Here is a 7,594-nt window from a genome sequence, read left to right on the forward strand (position 1 = left end):
TATTATAAATGGACTAATTCATAAATTGTGTCTCTACAATACATTGGTTATTAGGAAGAGATGAAAACAAGGTGATTTACAAAGAAAATTCAAGACCAGACCAGAAGTAAATAAAGTAATAAATTCCTCATCTACACATTCATCTTAATGTTCAAACTGCAATCGTGTACAGAACAAAATGCATTTTTCATTTCTTAACTCTTCTGGAAAAAGTTCCCAAGGTGACATGTTTTTTTAAAAAAAAACATGAAATTAGAAGTATTATTTGACTGCCACCAGGCTGTTTAATGGTGTAATGGGAACAAGTAAAAAGAAGATGCAGCAAAACTAGAGAGCCCATGTGTAGCCATACCACTATCACTGTGTGATAAGTGGCAGCAGAACATGAAATAGCATTTGCTTTTTCACATCCTCCATGGTATTTCCTTTGTCATGTTTAGTTGCTCTATTACCCAAGCAAGCAACATCTTTCAGTATCTGTCCATCTCATCAGAGCATGAGCCCATGTGGCCAACATAGATAGATATCAGAATGCTCAAACATTTAAACAACTAATTTCAATGCTGTAGAAGTACATCTGTAGCCAGCGCTGGAAGAAAATCTTGGGTGGTGATGTGAAGGAAGTATATGAGTGAAGAAAATGCTACCTTTGACATTTATTCTAATAGATGGTGCACCTGTCACCTTCATTCTTTGTATAATGAACACTGCACACGTTGAGGGGAAATTCCAGCCTGGCAGGCAGCCCTCCAAAAGATCTAAATTTTTACAATAGTCTGACTGGTTTTCATGTGCACTTGTCTGTCAAAGTGTCAACGTCGGGACTTGCTGGAGGTTTAGAATTAGTGAGATTAGCAGTTCTCACACCCAGTAGCTTTCTGCTCTGCTGGTGGTTTGCTCACAGGTAGGCACCAGGAAAGGTTGGGCTTAGGGAAACACAACATTTTTCACCATTTTCTTAAATTTTATATATAGACTAAACAACTAATCGGTTAATTGAAAAAACAATCAACACATTAATCAACGATGAAAATAATCATTAGTTGCAGCCGCAGTAGCAACAAGAGACATGCGTCAAACTACTTCTACCAAACATTTAACAGGGGATGTTCCCAAGACATGTGATGGATGTTTAAGATAGTCTGGTGGTTGACCGATTTTGACACATCTCACATCAATTACACTTCACTTTTTTCTACTGGAATTGTATTTAAACGTATAGCATAGTTAATCACCTTATCTCACAATTCAATTCCACAGGTTTTGTACAGGTTTTAAACAAACAAACAATAAAGTTTATGGTAAAGTTACTCTGCTAGGAGCAGTGTTACCAACTATAAAGGTAAATATATATGAAAGATTTTTTTGGACTTTAATATTTGTAACCCACAGAAAACAATCCACAAATGTGTACTATGATGAACAAATATTTCACTATCTACAAATGTGTATTTTTACATTTGTAATGTGTAAAATCATATCCACAAAAATACAATACAGTGAAATACTTTCACTTTCCATTAATGGCGCATTAAAGATAGATAGATAGATAGATAAAAGCGTCTTTAGTCTCTGCAGAGCAAATTAAGACTACCCACTGTACGATCTATGTCAGACGATCACTGCATTGATTGAGATATATTAAAAGTGTCCTGTTGTTGAACAGAGCATCGCTTTGGACATTAGCCTGTTTCTTTAATAGACAGTGGTTAATATTTCTTTTATAGCGATGCCCCGACGGTGAGTCCATAAACTGAATGTCGCCGGTGAAACTAATCTCTCACTCAGCAGCTACCAGCTGTTATTTATTTTTGAGATGCACAGAGAGAGAGAGAGAATATGGTGGATAAAATAGTTCTGTTGGGTTTTAGGCATGACGCACAGCTTTCTCTGTATGCAGGTTTACCTGCTTCAACAACGAGCTGCTCTCGTTACTGTTACTCCCACAATAATTCTTTGCATTGTAAAGATTATCTAGATGCTTCAGGAATAATCAGATTGTATTGGCATCCTGTTCTACTGCAAAGCAAGTGGTTAGGTTAGCTACATCTATACATAATAAAAGGCACAGGTAGCAAAAGTTGGCTGGGCAGCAAAAGTGATATTTTAAAATGATCTTATAAACACCTTCATGGAGATTTAAAAAGGAGAATAATTGTAGAAATAGAATTGTAGAAATAGCTAAATTACAGATAATCAGCTTCTTCACTGCATTTGCAGGAAGATTATAAAGGGCTACTTAAAAAAAATAAACTCATCAAGTTGCCTAGACAGTCCATTGGCCAAGGCAGGCAGTAGTACAATTGCACATTTAAGATGGGAATAATTAATCAGTTAAAAGGTCATAAAATATCAAAATGTTCTTAAATACTCACCACAATTCAGCAACAAGGACGATCAAACAAGTCAGTCAGTCATAACATCTGAAGGCAGAACTGCCAGCCTTCAGGTCATTTAAAAGCAACCAGTGAAACAAAGATACATCCCCCTGCGGGCTACCTGAATTTTGTTTGTCAATTTACATAAATAATTTCCACAATAAATTGATGCAGAAAAGGCAGAAATTGGTGCAGAAAAACACCAGAATGCAGGAAATTAAGTCTACCCCAGATCCCCCTGTTCATACTGTCGCAGTTTTCTTATTATATATTTTATATTATTTTATATTATGTGAAGATATGAAGTTCTATGGGCTGGGCTAAGCCCCCAATGTTTCATGATCCTAAAAACGCCCCTGGGCTTTGGTAAGAATTAAACTCTTACCCCACATTACCCTAATAATAATTTTCTAAAGCAGATAAAATCATCTCCAAAAAAGAAACCGCCTGAAGCCCAGCACAGTGGAAGTGTTTTTTTTAATAGAGATGAATAAAATGTTGTCTCTATGATCTAAAGTTACAAACCAAGTTACAATAACCCTCTCCCTTGTTTCCACTTTCCTTTTGACCCTGTCATTGTATCATAAAGACACACCTTATTAAAAAGCTAATCAGTCATGTATTGGCATCACAAACATCATTCATTAATTTATTCAATTCAAAGCTTCACACACCGTGTTGCCGTTATAATCACTCTGTTTTACATTTATTGTCCACTTGATGGTATACTAGAGCAAATGAAGCACCATGAAGCTTTGGCCCATGAGTGAACCTGTCTGTCTGTCTAACTACTTTAAAGACAGACAGACCCTTTTAAAGACTCTTTACAGGGCTCTGGATGTTTGCAAACACTGCTAACCAGGCCATGTGGGTTTCAAGTGTCAGGTGACCGTGATGCTGCGTTCGAGACAACTGGGATCTCGGAAATTTCTGTCCTCCAAGTAGAAAAAGCTTTTTTTCTTTTTTTAAATTGAAAATTGCAAAATTTACAGACAAACATGGCTGTATATAATCAGTTTCAGAGCAGGTCTTAATATAAAAATTAGGAAATATATATGTAGTAAGCAAAAACAAGGATGACAAAAAAAAAGAAAAACATTCAAATAAATAAGTTCAAATGAATAGCAGGAAACACAAGGGGAGATTTCAGTCTTTGTTCAGCTATTTACCTCAGTTGGGAAGTGTTAGGATGTCATATATTTTTTTGTTCTTTCAGAGTTTTTAAGGATTTCATATACTGTTAAAATTCATTTAAAACAGCTACAAATTTGGGAGATGAATTCACAATTCTACATTTGTGAATGAAAAATCTCATCATCATCTCATCATCTTTGCTTTGCAATATCAAACCAAATGTTATGTTGTCTCTGAAGATAGAGGTTAGAAATGAAGACATCTTTTGCTTTACCCATTTGTGTATATCATGCCAAAATGTCTGTATTACATTACATGAGAAAAACATAGGGACTGTAGTTTCGACATCATTTTCACAAAATGTACATGTTTTATCATCTAGTTGTATTGATTTCATCAGAGCTAAAAGTCTCGAGGAGGGACAGCTGACAGTTTTCCATTCAAGCTGTTTTTCCTGCAGTTCATATGTCACGATAATGACTAAATGACAAACATGAGAAAATGATCACAGTGGAAAATATTTCAGATATCTGAAGTGTTTTAAACTCAGTATATGTACTAATGTGCAAGTAAAAACAATTCTCTAAAGGCGCTTATATGAAAGTTAATAACTGATTCAGCCACTAGAGCTCAGAAGTGCACAGTTATAAAGTGGTCTGATGCTGTTCATCATGAATCAGCCTGAACTCATTTAGTCAGAGTCCAAGTTTTCATATCCAGCTGTTAGCTGTGAAGGTAGTAGTAGGTAGTCAGTAGACGTCTTTAACTCTCACTTCCTCCCTGGTAATGCTGTCAGGCCTGTACTGCAGCCATGTTTACTTCCTTTTTACCTTCAGTCTGGTCTTCAGCAAGTCAAACACATGTTCAATAGATATTGACTCCTTTGAGACCCAGATGAGTTAGTCAAGGCAAGGGAACTTTATTTGTACCAAGAATTTCAAACACGGACACAGTTCAAAGTGTGTTAAAGTGAAGGAATGTAACAGAAAATTCATAAAAAATATGTAGAGTAAAAGTAAAAAAACAAAATGTAATCAAAACAATTACATTTCAACAAATAGATAAAATCTCTCCCACTCTAGAAACAAAGACAGCACAGTGCTTTAATACAGTCCAAAAGGTTTAAAGGCCTCCATTGCAAATACAAAACACAGAAGACCAACAGTTATTAATCACACTGGTCACTGATAAGTAACAAGTTAATAAGCACAGCAGTGTAAAGTGTCCATTGGTGTTAAATATTACTGGACTGTTACTGATGCATGAATGTGTCAGCAGCAATTTACTCTTGTTGGTCCAAGTAGAGCTAATATGAACTACTTTACATCAGCATCATATTTTATTAGCTGATTATATAAAATCCTGATGGACAAAATAACAAGTAATTATAACTGTGAAATAAAGGGAGAAAAAAACAATAAATGAAATGTATATTATATAAATATTTCTTACTAATGAAAAGCGGTGAAAGAAAAGATGTTAAAGATAAAACAGTGTACTAAGTTAATAAAATGTTTTAAGTGTTAAGAAATGACTTAAAAGATGTTTAATGATTGTCAATTAGGGCTTAAAAGCTAAAACTTATAAACATATACAGTTGATTCAAGCTTGAGTAGGAAACTAAAACTACATTTGAAAACGCATTTTTTTCCTTTCTATTTGTACCAAGAATTTCCAACACGGACACAGTTCAAAGTGCCTTAAAGTGAAGGAATGTAACAGAACATTCAAAGACTTTGCAATATATCCTGAATGATCTATCTGAAGGTGAGCCTGTGCCACCAACGGCTCAAACAAGGGAAACAAAAATGTTTCCTGTGTGCATGAGATATTTTTCTGTTTCTGATAGAGTGCGGTGCAAGTTACTTGACTTTTATGAAGATAGTGATGAAACTGCAAATGTTATTCATCAAGTTCTGAACTGCCTGAAGAAGCATGAACTGGAAATAAAACACATCACAAGTAGCTATGTTCTTTTTAGTTTGTTCATGTATATGAAGGGGATAACCTTTTGTAACCTACAGTGCAAGAGTCACAAGTGTTTTGACAGATAATAAAGGTAACAGGTAGTGGGTTTTCTTTGTGTGTGACTGACTGGATATAAAACAATCGTAAAAGAGATCAGATCTTCATCAGTTAGCAGCAGATTCTCTGCTGGCTGGTCTCTCCTGAAGGAGGTATAATAGATTTCTAAAAGACAAGTTTGTGTTCAGATTTTATTTCCAGATTTCCACTGCATCTTTCTAGTTAGTTTTTTATACAGACAGTGAATTTGATTATAAAAAAAAAAAAAAGAACAAAATGACTTAAAGTGATTATATGTCAGATAAGAGGAAAACCAGACTATCAGGAAGAGTGTTGAAGGATGCTGAGAACAAATCCAGCCTGGAAAAACTGGTCCCGCTATCCGAGGTTAGTTTCTGTAATTAAAAGAAGGAACAAAACAATGTTAAAAATAATGACAAAAGAACAGAAGTGTTTTTGTGGGAAGGAATTAAAAATGAGTACATTATATACACGACACAAATTAACACTATATTCACATTTCAAATGCAATCAAAGCAACTAGTGAGTGATCATGGCCAAGCAGTTATTCGTTTCTGAGGTTAAGACTTACGTGTCGTCATTGTCACACAAACAACTTAAGATACAATTGAGAAATGAGCTGCAGCACTCCTCGCTCACACTCTTTGCGCAGCACTTAAGACAGCAGCTTCCTACATGGGCGCTCTTTGATGTCTTGTGTTTCCGGGGCTGGGTTTGCACCGTGCCATGGTGTTTTTTATTCAGTGCTTCACTCCCGTCAGTTTCCATGATGCCTGTTTTTTTGCTTTGTTTTTTACAGACAGATGGATCCGCTCTGTGAAGAAAAAGGCAGGAATGTAATTTTGTATGTGTGCCTCAGCTTCACTTCAGCTGAATTTTATTAACATCATCCAGTGTCCAAAATGTCATGATTGAATATTTGTTCAATGCACTTGTCTTGTTAACACCTCCATCTTACATTTGTTTTACGAATGCTTGCAACTACCCAGGTAACAAAACCGCCTGAAATACTGCTTAATACTTAGAGGACCTTGTATCTTAACAAACATACAATAAAACACAAATAGTCAATTTAGCTAAATGTAAAATATTTTACCTATTGTACCTACTGAACCAGTGTGATGAAGACGTCTGTTCTCAGATAAATCCATATATTCATCAATCCTATTTTAATCCTTTTTAGAGCACAGAACATATGTGCAGAAGTGTTAAGTGTCATTAAAGAGAAATCATCTTCCACAGCTGTAAATTGTTAAGACTGTGGTTTATACTTCAGCCCCTTTATGTACACCTTCATTTCTCCTACCAGGAGTTTCCCCCCCTGCTAACTGTCAAGTACAATTGCTCACCAAAGACATTTTCAGATATTAAGTGATAACCCTGATGGTGAAAAACATCTTATTTGTTTATTAACACTGACAGTAAATTAGATCGCTGGAGGGTTTTCAAAAGTCCATTTATTTTCAATCATAAGTAATTAAATTGGAAAGAAAGTGAGAGCAATTAAAAGTAGAGAAAACTAATAAAGATCTTACCCTTTACTTTCAGAGTTGTGATGAAGGACAAAAGCATAAAATCTCACACAAACACGTTTTGTAACTTACAAGACAAAAAAAAAATTCAATCCCTGCATGTACAAGGCAGAACTGAAGAAAGCTTGCTGTGCTCCGACTTATATAACCATGGATCTCCTTCTTCAGGCTGCGCCCCTGTGAGGGTTTTTTTTCACCTCTTCCTAAAAATTCAGAGAAAATCTGCCTGAGGCTGCAGGGCTCCTCTGTGGGCTTACGTCAATTGCAAGTTCCACTCTCAGATCAACACACCGTTTATCGATTCAATAATTCTACAAGTAACAGTATCTTATTTACACACGCTACTGATTTATTCTGTCAAAATAGGACATAAACTCTCCGTCCAGCCTAGCAACATCAATTCACAGAAAATCAAAGCTTGTTGATTGAACATTTGGAGCTTAAACTTCTCTTCCTGTATTCACACTAGGGCTGTACAATTTGCGGTATGCATTTGCGGTATTA

General features: G+C 35.6%; 1 long non-coding RNA gene across 1 annotated transcript; it reads right to left on the minus strand.

The window, feature by feature from the left end:
- Positions 1-5,183: 5,183 nt before the first annotated feature.
- LOC119915005 lies at positions 5,184-7,333 on the minus strand. Its single transcript, XR_005446879.1, has 3 exons — positions 7,094-7,333; positions 6,130-6,372; positions 5,184-5,932 (listed from the first exon to the last, which is right to left on the minus strand). It is a non-coding gene; the product is annotated as an uncharacterized LOC119915005 (long non-coding RNA).
- Between the last annotated feature and the right edge of the window lie 261 nt (positions 7,334-7,594).

The sequence above is a fragment of the Micropterus salmoides genome, unplaced genomic scaffold (assembly GCF_014851395.1).
Source record: "Micropterus salmoides isolate LMB-PRFRI ecotype aquatic unplaced genomic scaffold, ASM1485139v1 Ms_hic_scaffold_20, whole genome shotgun sequence".
In the NCBI taxonomy this organism is placed as follows: Eukaryota; Metazoa; Chordata; class Actinopteri; order Centrarchiformes; family Centrarchidae; genus Micropterus; species Micropterus salmoides.